At 39.7% G+C, this 13,088-nt stretch overlaps 1 long non-coding RNA gene across 1 annotated transcript in view; it reads left to right on the plus strand.

Moving 5' to 3' along the window:
• LOC130143596 (uncharacterized) overlaps positions 1-4,050 on the plus strand; it is a 63,888-nt gene extending 59,838 nt beyond the window's left edge. The window contains exon 7 of the long non-coding RNA XR_008819780.1: positions 1,256-4,050. This is a non-coding gene — a long non-coding RNA (uncharacterized LOC130143596). The remainder of the gene's footprint in view (positions 1-1,255) is intronic.
• Positions 4,051-13,088: the final 9,038 nt, after the last annotated feature.

Genomic DNA, 13,088 nt, shown 5'->3' on the forward strand with positions numbered 1-13,088 from the left:
AGTGCACTATTTAAAAATGTGCTATTATTTTAATCAATGAAGTGCTATTATTTTAATCAACGAAGGCTTTTGTAAACACGATACAGCTATATTTCTACCAAACTTTCTTCATTGTATTCCAGCAAAAGCTTTACTGAAGATTATTCTGAATTTGTTATCTCTTGCTGAGAGGAAATGAACAGTAAAACTATAGGAGGAACTCAAGCTCTAAGCTCCAGTGTTTTAAACAATCACTCAGTTCCAATAGGCACTAAGTGAAGGTAGCAGAAGACCTTTTTTGTAGCACACCGAAAATACGTTTAATGAAAAAATATGCATTTTAATGTTTTATTGGAAGGGTTTTCTCTTTGATACTGTTCTTTCTCAATGCAAGCTCATTCTAATGCTAGAAGGTACTTTGTATGAAAAATATTTAATTTTATTAGCTTTCTAATGGGAAATGCCACTTTAGGTCAAAATATTTCAAGAAAACATGGATTTTGAAAAAGATTTCAAAGGAGCAAAACTAAAGAAATTGCAATTTCCTAGTTTTTACAATTTGAAACTTTTTTTGATAATATATTTTAATTTCAATAGAACTGTTTGATTTCTCTTAAATAAACGTTAGTATTTTGGGTATTAAACAAAAGCAATCATTCTAAGAATTTCTTTCTTCTGAACTTTGTTTTGGAAAACTTTCTAGTTTATTCTGACTTGGCAAGCAGAATGTTAGAACTTGTATTGTGCTACCTGCTTTCACCGCCTTTCCTACAGATCCCCCCATTCGGTATCAGTCATTCAAATTGGCTTCTACAGTGAGAAAGTCACAAGAAGAGGACATGGGGTATCCCGGGGGTACAGACCTGCTCCTCTGCCTTTGAGGAAGAGCTGATTCCCTACTGTGCAATCCAAGCGCAGTTACAACACCTTGTTTTCACTAGGTTGGAATCCTTAGCAAGGCTCCTAAATTTGTCTATTTTCTGCAAATAGGCAAATATAACACATTCAGTGTACTATGCCCCAGTACTTTAATTTCAGCTTTTATAACTACATATTTTTCACAGCAAATTCAGATGTATTGCAGATTAATAAAAAAACTTATTTTTTACATTCTTTCAGTAAAGAATGCCTACTATTCTCTGGGTCAATGCAATAAGTTTTTTTACATCCCTGTGAAGAGGGAGATATCCTCTGACATCAACATTAGATTAATGAAAATGAGACTGTTAGGTGAAAGTACAGAATACTATTTAACTAACATAATTTTTTCTTCAAGAACATTGTACCAGCTCAGCAACAAAAAACTGCGGAGAATCTGCCTATGAACCCACCAGGGAAGATCAGGACATCGATGTCTGGTACCTAGTGGCTGTATCCCCTCTCAGAGACAGAAAATGGCCTCAAGTCACCACGCACTGAAAATTTTGTTTCAAGGGGGATTTCAATAATTCAAAACCCTTGCTGGCCCAGCTGGGGAAAAAAATGATAATATTGAAATGATCAGAAAGCTGGGGAAACTAGAACATCTCTACATTGCCGGATTCTTCTCCTGACTCTAAAATATGACATAAAATATTTCATAGGTTAATAAAATGCTTAGAATAAATGGTGCTGTGTTGTCAACAGAACCTTGCTTGGCTGATATTTTTCTTACTGTGCTTGTGTGTAGCAGGGCTGGAAATGATGATGTATCAGTAAAAGGGAAACAGATCAGATTGGTTAATCAGATGCAAATTGGTATCTTTTTAACTATCAGAGTAGAGAGAAAGAAGAAAAAAATGCCTTGAAAGGAAAGTCTCTGTGTAAGAATGAAACACCACATATTTTTTCACTCTGTTGTTTATATTGCAAAAGTATGTAGAAGGCCAATAAAGGAAAGAGCTTTACTTTGCTAGATAGCTTCAAGCTAATACAAAAGGCTGCAGTGTGGAAGAAAAGATGAAAGAATGTGACTACAAAAATGGACAGTATAGTTTTACCATATTTCAATTTTTATCTGAGCCAACGGCAGTAAGGAAATAAGTCCATGAAAGTTAAGCAACTTTCTGATTTCTCAAGAGAATCTGTGGTCAAATTTCTTCTGTTCTTGTGGATAAAGATGGATTCTCCTATTTTTCTGTGACAAATGACTATTTCTGCCTGTTTATAGGGAAGGAAGATGCAGTCAGAAGAAAAATTCCATGTTGTAGCTGCCTTTGACAGGCTCTTTGTTTTACTCAGGTTGTTTGGAAGAGTGAGGAAATAATGTGTGATAAATAGATATAAATGTGAAGTCATGTGAATATACAGAAAAGAAAAAATAGAAAACAAGAAAAAAATTCCCCCCAAAACTCCAAGTTTGATGCAGAGGGTGGTATCCATTCTTACAGAACTTTTTTTTCAAGGAGTTGGAAGTTCATTAAAATATCTATTAAAATCTATATCCATCTGTATTTTACAAAACCAAGGAACTACATTTTCGCATGTGAGGGGAAAATCTTCAAAACACATCTGTCACAATGACTCTCCCAATGGATCCATAGACTTTAGTACAAATGTTTGTTGACTGACATTGTAACTTTTCAGACTGTCACTGTTTCTTGCCTCATTTTCTTCCCACCCTCTGCTGAATCAACCTATGTATCAAAAAAATTAATTTAATTTTGAATCATTATAAATGCAACTTAATTGCTCACTATATAAGAATTCAACTTCCAAAATCTGCATCTCCTTTTCAGATTCTCTCACATTTTTTCAGGTTCAGAACACAACCTGCAAAATCTATTTTTAGCATTTTTAAACATTTCATTTCTGCAAGCATGAGTTCCTTTGGACCTTGTGACATGTTTGTCATTCCTTCACAGAAAACATTCAACACCTTCACTCACACAGCACAACTGAATTCCTTGCATTTTCCAAAGTAAGGACAAGCTATCCCTTTACAGCTGTTACCAATAAGGGCACCTGGCTACATTGCTTCAAGAGCAAGTGAAAACCACATTGCAACTCTTTTTTGCTCTTTTGAGGTTGGGTTTTTTTCCCCTTCTCTTTCTTTTCTTCTCCTGATCAGTGCTGTCAAGCAGTTTCTCTGATGTGTGGATGGTCACAGCCACAGGTGACCCGGTCCTTTGCCACAGCAGTGTGAAAGCTGTGGTAGCACAGCCATTTTTGTTCAACGCTTGGTATAACCAGGCTTAATCCAGATCAATTATTGGCGTTACCACAGCATTCCAGAAAATGTGACTGGGAGATATGTTTTCAGGCTGAAACTTTCTGTTCATTCTGAGGGGCCATGGTGCTGGATCTGCAGTCCTGCTTCTCTTTCTAGAGAGAATGCAATTAGTTAGACTGTGAAATTTGGCCTCATTAAGTACACCTGTCATGGGATTAGCAGGAAGTGGGAAAAAAACTACAAAATCACATTTAGGGTTACCTTTGCCATGACATATACAAACACAGTACATAGCACCTGGAGTGTGAGAAGACCATGTTGTTTTCTGTAGGAGTTCTTCAGGTAAGAAACAAACAAAATCTTGATACTTAATAGACCAGTGTCATATGGTTTGGTTTTTTGCATTATCCAGGTTCTGCTCTGATCCTTAGATGTGGGCTGTTGAAGTTATTTTATAAACTTGAATTACAATAGAGGCAAACATGTGCACCCTGTGGAAATAATGACAAAACAGGTATTTCTTGTCTTAAAAATAGGCACAACATTCCTTAAATATACAATTTCTAATTTCAGACTTGATCTGGAATGTTTCCGTTATTTTTGAGTGATGATAGGTAGAGTCTCCCTGCAGGTAATACTTTTACTAGTAAATAGTGAAATGTATATCTGAAACATAGAGGTCGGAGTGAATTGGAAATTAAATTGTTTAGCCAGTCTTTTAATTTCTGTTTGGTTATGGCTCCTTTCTTTCAAAAGGATTTAAGTAGAGAATGGATTTGAGGACTTGCTTGCATTTAAATCCATCTAACTCCGTCTCCCTGTCCATGTCTTTGGTAAAAGGTCATTTCTTCGCATGAATTTGTAAAACGACTGTTCTGGTGTACTTCATAAGCCTGGTATTTAAGAGGTTATTCTGCAACTTACTGTCTCCCTTTTAATTATTTTTTTAAAATAAAATTTTAGTCTAAAACTAATCTTCTTTTAAGCATATTCTTTAAAGATATATTTAATGTTACATGAACCTTTGTCCATAGTGAACAAGGTCTTGTTCCAGAGCATGGGTGTCGAGCAGGAGCCCTGTCGGAGTTGTTTAGCACAATTACTGTGGCATGTCATCTTATTTAGCACCCCAACTGAGACGAAGGAGGCATCTTCTCTGCTTTTACTCCTCTCCTTAAGATTTGCTAAAGAAAAGGTCCTCTTAGCATCCTGCCACAAGGAAGAAAAGACAGAAGCGAACAAGAGACAAAAGCAAGTGAGAAAGTGTCTGGTTTAATCCCAGTCACTCACTCACACCCCCCAGGGGGATGGGTGAGACAATCAGAAGAATAGAAGTTAGAAAACTCATGGGCTGAGATAAAGACTGATTAATAGGTAAAGCACAAGCCATGCATGCAAGCAAAGCAAAGCAGGGAATTCATTCACCATGTCCCACGGGCAGGTGCGCAGCCACCCCCAGGACAGCCGAGCTTTCACGTGTGATGGTTACTTGGGAAGAGAAATGCCATCACTCTAAATATGCCCCCCTTCCTCCTCCTTCCCCAGCTTTATATCCTGAGCGTGACACCACATGTTCTGGAACACCCCTTGTGCCAGCTGTGTCCAGCTGTCCCGGCTGTGCCCCCCCAGCTCCCTGTGCCCCCCAGCCTGCTCGCTGGGGGGTGAGAGGCAGAAGAGCCCTCGGCTCTGTGCCAGCGCTGCTCAGCAGCAAGGGAACATCCCAGTGTCACCAGCACTGCTTCCAGCACAAATCCAGAGCGCAGCCCCACACCAGCTACTGGGAAGAAAATCAACTCTGCCCCAGCCAGACCCAGCACAGAAAAGAAGGCTCAAATTGACAAAAAATACAGTATTTTAATGATTTAGTGCACGGTAGCTGTAAACAGCCAGGGCTGGGAAGGGAAAAGCTGTTCTACTGCATGAGATGGTTAGAAAGCAGGACTAGGAAAACTAAATGTGGTGATTCAGAGATGGAAATGAGAGAGGTAGTGAGACTGAAATAATAAACCAGCAAAGGGAACGATGTTCAGAAAGGTCAGATTCTGGGTTAGAAGGAGCAGAAAAGCTCATTACTGCATTCGATGTTCACATCCAAAACCTGAATGTAACCTGAATTTCCATAGTCATCATTTCTCTGCTCCAAAAGAGTATTTTTACCGTATGGAAAAGTAGTTTCCCATCTCCTTTTTATGACTGGTTTACAATAAACAGCATACTACTGTAAGAACGTTGAACTTTACTACTGTTGTTAGTTGTTCTATCCGATCAAGTAGAAAAGATCTCTGCAGTGGTCTTAAAAGTAGCAGATCTAGTAGTGAAACATATAGGTGCCAATATAGTACACGAAGGAATCTGAACTTTCAGTATAGTGTTTTGTAAGATAGATGATTGTAGGCAAACTTCATTTAAAGAACACATCAAGACTGCAAAATGAAACGTTGGAAAACTATGAGATGCAGAACTCAGTATTAATGTTACTTTCCTTTCCATTTTCAGTTATAATTATGTACCTCTTCCTCAGGGCTCCTTCTCTTATTTACTGGATAGAAAGGCTGGGTCTGGTTATAATTCATAACTGCCTCTGTAAAAAGAAAATGTACACTGGATCACTTCATTTGTTGCAGAAAAAGTAGGCGAGAGCCCACTCCCTCAACACTTGTCAACTTTGCTAACAAAGAGGAGACAGAAAGCGTGTGTGTGGGAAGAAGATATTTCTGATTCAGCAAGCCATGTCTTCCTTATCCAGGACAGGCAATGGCACTAGGGCAGAGTTTATGTTACTGATCTATTAAATGCTGTCCTGCATACCTCGTTCTTTAGTACTTGAATTGGATTGAAGACCTAGATCCACACAATGCCTTGAGAAGTCCGTATCAGTTAGGTATCTGAAGAGTACGTCTCTGGGTATCTTTTTTAATTTCAACCAACATGATTATTCAAAGATCTGGTGTGTGCTCTGAGCTCTGAGGCTGACACAGAAGCTTCAGATTCCTGACCCTACCCCCCCGTTATCCAAATGAATGACCTTCTGTATTTACCTTGCCCTTTGCAAGACAGGCTTCCTAAAGGCAGATCTATCAAGAGTTCAGTGTTTCAGGATGTGATTGATGTCCACAGACTTCATTGTAGTTAAAATGGTTCTTTGCCATGGGATATCAGAGTTTAAATTTAAAATAACCCTTAGACATTCAAAATCATTTTTCTCTGCTCACTATGAGCCCCATTTTAGTCCCATCAAAGTATGGCAAAATCCCATTGACTTCAATGGGATCAAGAGTAAGCCCTGCATGTGGCTTTAAAAAACATATTAGTACCATCTTACATTTATAGGGCATAAAGATTCCCCCAAATCCCATAGAGCTTTTCTGAACAAAACTGTTCTTACAAAAAGTATGAACAGAGTAACACGATGATATATAACCTGCAGAGTTGGAAAGAATTAAACTCTACATGGTCGTGTCAGTGTAATAGCGCTCGCAGCTTGTAATTTGCAGTAGATTCTGCTACTGCTACTCTAAAAAGAAATGGTGGTCTTGTCTTCTGAGTGCAGAATACCAGAGCAGGGCAGGAGGCTGTCGCACAGTCCTGTGAGAGGTGGGGAGACCACCACTGAATTAAACAAGCAGCCACAGGCATCTTGGGAGTGATGCTGTGGATGGTGGCATTGTCTCTTAGCCAGTGTTCTGTAACTATGCTGGTCTGTGACTTCCACAAGCTCCTTAAGAACTGCAGCACATCTGAAGGCTCCTGATATTGTGGTGAAAAATATCCAGAGAAAATGAAAATTCCTAATGCATTGCAAAACTGCAAGGAATATCAATGTGGTGGCTTTCACCAAAAGAGAGGATTAATATCTTGCTAAAATAAGATGGTGAAAAGTAAAGGAAGCATCTCTTAGAGAATGAAGTCTCCAAAGTTTAATTGTTTTGCAGTACAATTAGAACCTTTTGGGGGATTGCAGAAGAGAAGTGTAAATTTCTTTAACCTTCCAGGATTTTGAAACTCCATTGTTTTGTTTTGCATATATCCATCACATGCAGAGATGAAATACAGCATGCAAAACCAGTTCCTTTATAAGGGTAATTTGCTTACGGAAGTTGGTTATTAATTACTAATACCACAGCCAGTCCCATCAATAGATCATAAGAATGTTTTACAGACCAAGTATTAAGTTAAATTATTGGATATGGTGTGCATGCATCAATTAAGAGATAAAATATAAAGTAACTGGACAAAATGTTCATTTAGTAGCTTCAGTTTTTTTATATTGCCCATGAAACAATATTCAGGGATAAAATTTCTGTAGTGAAATTAGAACTCCTCCTCTTGCCGTTCTGTGGCATCCTTTCCAAATCCAGTCTATTGAAACAGAAATGGTTGATTGTCCATACTGGACGGATCAAGCTACAGGATACGGTGACTTTTGTATGGCATTAATTCAGCAGATAAAACCTGGATTGGTCCCTACTGTGGGCTTTCTTCAGGGAGTTGTTATTACTTTGAAATGGCAGGGATTCTGGATAGTGTTTTCAAAATAGAGGGTTATTTATTGATCTTTAGGAACATAATAAGCATGAAAGAGAGTTAAATAAAAATGCTAACATGTACATTGTCTTAATCAGGATTAGCCATTCTGTTACAATTTAAATGTACTTATTTGACTAATCAATAGTGGGACTCGGCTATTTTTCTCAGCTGCTGCACATTCTTTTCAAGATTGAGTTCCTGTTTTGAACTTTGTGTAAGTCTATCTTTTTTTTTTTTTTTTTAATCCATCTCAAAGTCTACGCCAGAAGGTCTTTTAAGACCCTGATTAGGCATCTTGAAGCAGGTCAGACAGTTTTACACAATTGATGCAGAGGGGATCACTGTGGATCTCCTTTTTGACAGCTTGCATAGGAAACAGTTTAAAAAGATGATCCAGAAACCCAGCAATGACTAACCTTAGATTAAAATTCTGGAGTTTAACCTCTGGATTCACAGAGCTGGCTGAACAGAGACACTGATAACACTAGTTTGAATTTGAACCATATTATAGAAAAAGTCATGACAATTATTCATTCAAAGTCCTAATCATGTTCCTCATTGGGCTGAGACACAGCCCTGAAAAAAAGTCCACCGCATTTTCTCATTCAAAGGTCCAGGTGTAACCTTTAGAAATACGTGCCCTGCTCCATCTCCTGATCCTCCAGCCTTGCAATCGTTTGCATGTACTTGTGCCAACCCTGCTCCAGGCTGACTATGGCCCCTAAGACAGAACAAATCTTACTTCATTTTGATGGACGCAGAACAATAGAATACCAAAGAACACCTTTATGTTATTCTTGAACATTCTGAACAATGCTGGCCATTACCCTCTGCTAGGCTACCTGAGGGAAGGAGCAGAGACAGCTGCAAGTGTTCACTGTAAACTGTTTTCTAAGCAAGCACGTAGTCCACTTTAAAAGAGATCTTGCTTAAGAGTCATGCTTTTGGGTTTTTTCATCTAGAAAACTTTAGTGCTTTAAAGTGGAAGGCTTTTGGTGGGTACATCTGGGGAAGATGTGCTCGTGTTAATGCTTTGGTGGATCTTTCTGACACAAGTCACCTGCAGGGCAGCAGACGGGCTAGCTAATGGTGCTGCTGCCTGGCTTTGCATCCTGCTTCCTTTCCTTAGGCAGCTGGGGATAATCACTGTAGCAGCATATTTCTGAGCCTGAAAAGGAGAGAGATGCATCAGCTGTAAAGTAAGAATTATTCTGGACAAATTCAGCCTTGTATTTTACTATTTTTAATTATCAAAAGCTTATGAATGACTGAATAGTGATATGTGTGGTCCATAGGTTGCCTTGAAATCACCTAGATAATGCAAATAATAAAGTGATTTTTATATATATTGTTTCTTGTGAAATAATCCTTACCATGCAAAAGCCACAACCAGCAAAGGCAGTAAAGGATCAGTTAAAATTTTCCTTACACAAAGCTGCCAGAAACTTACCCAAAACGCAAAGTTTGAGCCATGAGCGATACTGTCCCAGAAGGTCTGCTAAAATAGCAGAGCTTTTAAATTATTCCAAAAATGATTTATACAGAGACTTATGTAGGTGGGATTTTGCAGGTCTCTGCACCATGACAAGCAGCTGAATTCTGAGTAATTACTTCTCTTTAACTAGCATTCTGAATGAACTGGGTTCATTTTTGCTCAGTCTGAGGTGAATGTTTATGCGTGTATATTTAATACTTGCAACAAAATACATGTTTTTAAAATGGAAGAGTAGGAAAACAAATGTTCCCAAAAATTCACATGGTAGAAAAAGTAATTTTTTTGAGAAGTCTGTGGGTTGCTTGGAAAAATTAATTGCCCTTTGTCATTGCAATAAATGTTAAATATACTGGATACACATTGTAATTTCTGAGACAAAGTTTGTCTGGTATTATATTGACATGTAACTTGGGAAAGGTTATAAGTAAAAAAGAATATCTGGATGGAGATGGTACATGGTTAAAATTATTATTTTACTTACATATTTTTGCCTATTTAAAACCTGAATTTAGACTAGAGCTCAATGTAGATCTCCTGAGAGACCAAGTTCAATGTGTGTAGCTGTCACTCAGAAAATATTTTTCTGATAAATAACCAGTTAAGAATCTGTGAAGCAGACTTTTAGAGTGAGTTTTCTGACAGATTCACGTTTACTGATGCAAACCAAATATCTGGAACATCCGTAGTATTTAATTCCTAGTCTTCATTTGGTCTATTGGCTCGTGCTGTATAAGAGGCTCTTTACCAACACCTAGAAATGAGAGAATGTTTAATTCATGTGAGTAGTTTTGTCTCTGGGCACATCATGGTCCACAAAAGTCAAGAATGGTACTTACTGGACCAGGAGCTATGTGGGAACACCTCAATGTGTTGGTTGAATTAAAGCCTTTATAGAAATTTTGACACTTGAAGTGTACAAATCAGGGTTACGCTGGCAAATTTATTTCTGGATTGTCCTCACTTCTGAGTGCTAAGTTTCTTCTGATAATATTATTTTATCATATAGTTGGGGGTTTATTAGCTCTCCTTTGTATAGACATTAATCAAAACCACATCTAAGCTGAAGAGTGCCTGTCCAGCGTTTTTTACTGTATTGAACTATAAAAGACTTCAGCCCTAAATTTAAAGCAGCTCTATGCTTTCACCATGTTAACTATAAACCAGGATAGAAGATTCTTGTCACATGTAACACACGCCTACCTGTAGGGCAAGGCCCCAAGGACAAGACTCCAGAACTGTTAGCCTGATGAATGGAGACCTGTTAGGACTTGTAGGGTGTAAGCCCTGGGAACAAAGGAACAAGTTAACAGCAGCCTCTTGAGCTATAGAGGTTGAGATGACAACCAGAGGGACAAAGAGGAGCAAACAGCAAGATAAGGGAATGGATAGTGCTGATAAGGAACTTTGTTATTCACGAAAGTCAAGTAGGAAAAAACCCCCCTAATCTCAGAATAGAGATTGTTGCTAAAATAAAATAGACTAATCAGTACCTAATTGTTTAAATTATGTGTTTTAGAAGATAACCAATCTGTGTAGTTCATGCTTAAGATTTAACCAATCAGTGTGTAACATGTAGAAGGTAGAAACGTATATAAATGTAAAAGAATCACTAATAAATCAACATCTTGTTTGCATCAAGCTACGTCTGGTCTCTTCATTTGCTGCACCTACCTGCTATATTTAATATATTTTGTAATAAATTGCCATCAAAATATGTAAAAATCCTTTTACAGTAACAAAGCTTTGATTCCCCGAGGAGCTCCTTCCTGGGAGACGCACAGACCGCTGGCTGTCAGGCCGGCTCCCTCCCTACGACCTGCGTGGCGGCTGCAGCAGCTGGCGCCTCATCCATGAAGTTCAGCGGGGCCCGCTGCAGCGCTTTGCCCGCACACACACAGCCAGAGGCCAGGCCAAGGAAGGCCGAGCGGAGCCTGGCACCCCAGCTAGGGAGGTAACGACAGTAAGTGTCTGTTTTTTATAAACGATAACAATTAAAACAAATTTATTTTGGGTTCAATCAATTTAGGTTGAGAAACAATAAGCAAAAACAGCACTGGGTGTGCAGAGAACTCAATTAGTTCCACCACACACACACCTGAGTCCTAAAAGCAGCGTCTTTTACCCCCGGATCTTGACCAATCTCCTCTCGCCGGATGTCCGTCCCGCTCTTTCCCCATTGGGCCGTTAGGGTACGCCTTCTCCTCCTATTGGCTCTCCTGTGGCGCGCTTTTTCAGATCTCAAGGACTTTGTCTCCTTCATGGGCCTTCCTGACATGATCTCGCTGTGCTTTCCTGAACTGTGACTTTTCGAGGGGCGCCCCACAGACTGTGGCTCGAGAGTAGCAGTCTAGGTCAGTCTCTGGAGATCGACAAACAAAAGAGAAACAATAACCAAAAGGGACTGGAGCTCCTAGGGGAAAACTGCAGTATAAAGGACCTGTAATTCTGGTGCATGAAGATCTGAACGAAGACGACGGAGTCATGAGTATAAGGGAAGCCATTCGGTTAGGTGGGTATCGGTTACTTGTGTGTAAGAGTGTGATTGAGATGGAATCTAATTCTGGAAACTGAATCTAGGTTTGGAGCCAGGATTTGAATTCCGAAGCGAGTATGGAGGTCTTCTAACCGTGGTTCCAAACTCCTGCGAGGGACTTGGCTGGTGAAGGACCAAAGCGGTTCCTGTAGGATTCGTGGGTGGGATCTCGACTCCGATAGGGTATGTGGGTGGGTGAAGTGTTCAGCCCCCTGCAGGACACTCTTACCGGTAACTAAGGGTGATAGGAAACCACTGTAAAAGTCCTAGGATTCACGGGTGGGTGATAGGTCCAAAACCCCCTGTAGACATTGGTATCAGTAACCAAGGGTGTAATATTCCCGGATATCGGGGGGGGGGGGGGGGGTGTCAGATTTGAGACAGAACCCCTGCAAGACACTTTTTGGTTGCTAAAGGCTATAGGAATTGCCGCAAAATTCCTAATACAATGGGCCAACAGGAGTCAAGATTTGAAGAGGAAACAAAGGAAGAAAAGGAATACCCACAAACTATTCCCCTGAATAGTGCTTTAGGAATAATGCTCAGGCATTGGGGCCACTGGCCAACTCGAGAGGGAAAAACTAAAACAAAAATGGTCCATTACTGTATGAATGTGTGGACGAGAGAGGAAATTCAATCCGATTATGTATATTGGCCAATATTTGGATGTTTTGATGATTGGATGTGTGAGACATTAAATTTATATGTGAATAATAAAGAGCCCTTTAGTCAGGAAGGAAGTGAATATGCTGCACTGTGGAGAGGGTTGGAGACAGGAAGATTGGTTTCATTATTTCCTTTGAGAGAAAAGAGGGAAAGGGAGGCATGGGAGATTGAAACTAAAACAACCACGTCATCATGGGAGCCATTAGACAATTTACCCCTGCCTTATTTAAGGCAAGATGCGGAAGGCTGTCAGGGGAGGATACATCCCCCATTGCCTCCCAACCCCATTTCGTTGGCTCCCCCACTGCCTCCTGACCCCGTTCCTTCAACTTCCCTACTCTCTCCTTCTAGTCACACAAGGAGTAAAACAGTACAGAAAGAGAGAGATGAAATTTATAAAAAAAGAAGGAGCAGTGGCTCTGGCTCCCCTCCAAGAGGTACCAATGGGAGGAGATACAGGAGGAATTGGATTTGTATCGGTACCTTTGAATACAGGAGATGTGAGATCTTTTAAAAGAGAAATGGGTTGTCTATTAGATGATCCTTTGGGAGTCTGAACGATTAGACCAGTTCCTAGGTCCTAATACCTATACCTGGGAAGAAATGCAATCTATTTTAGGAATATTATTTACAACTGAAGAAAGGCCTATGATTAGACAGGCAGGGATACAGATGTGGGAAAGAAGGTATCAACAAGGCCCTCCTGGAGAACAGAAATGGCCTAACCAGAACCCAAA

Source organism: Falco biarmicus, chromosome 1 (genome assembly GCF_023638135.1).
Source record: "Falco biarmicus isolate bFalBia1 chromosome 1, bFalBia1.pri, whole genome shotgun sequence".
In the NCBI taxonomy this organism is placed as follows: domain Eukaryota; kingdom Metazoa; phylum Chordata; class Aves; order Falconiformes; family Falconidae; genus Falco; species Falco biarmicus.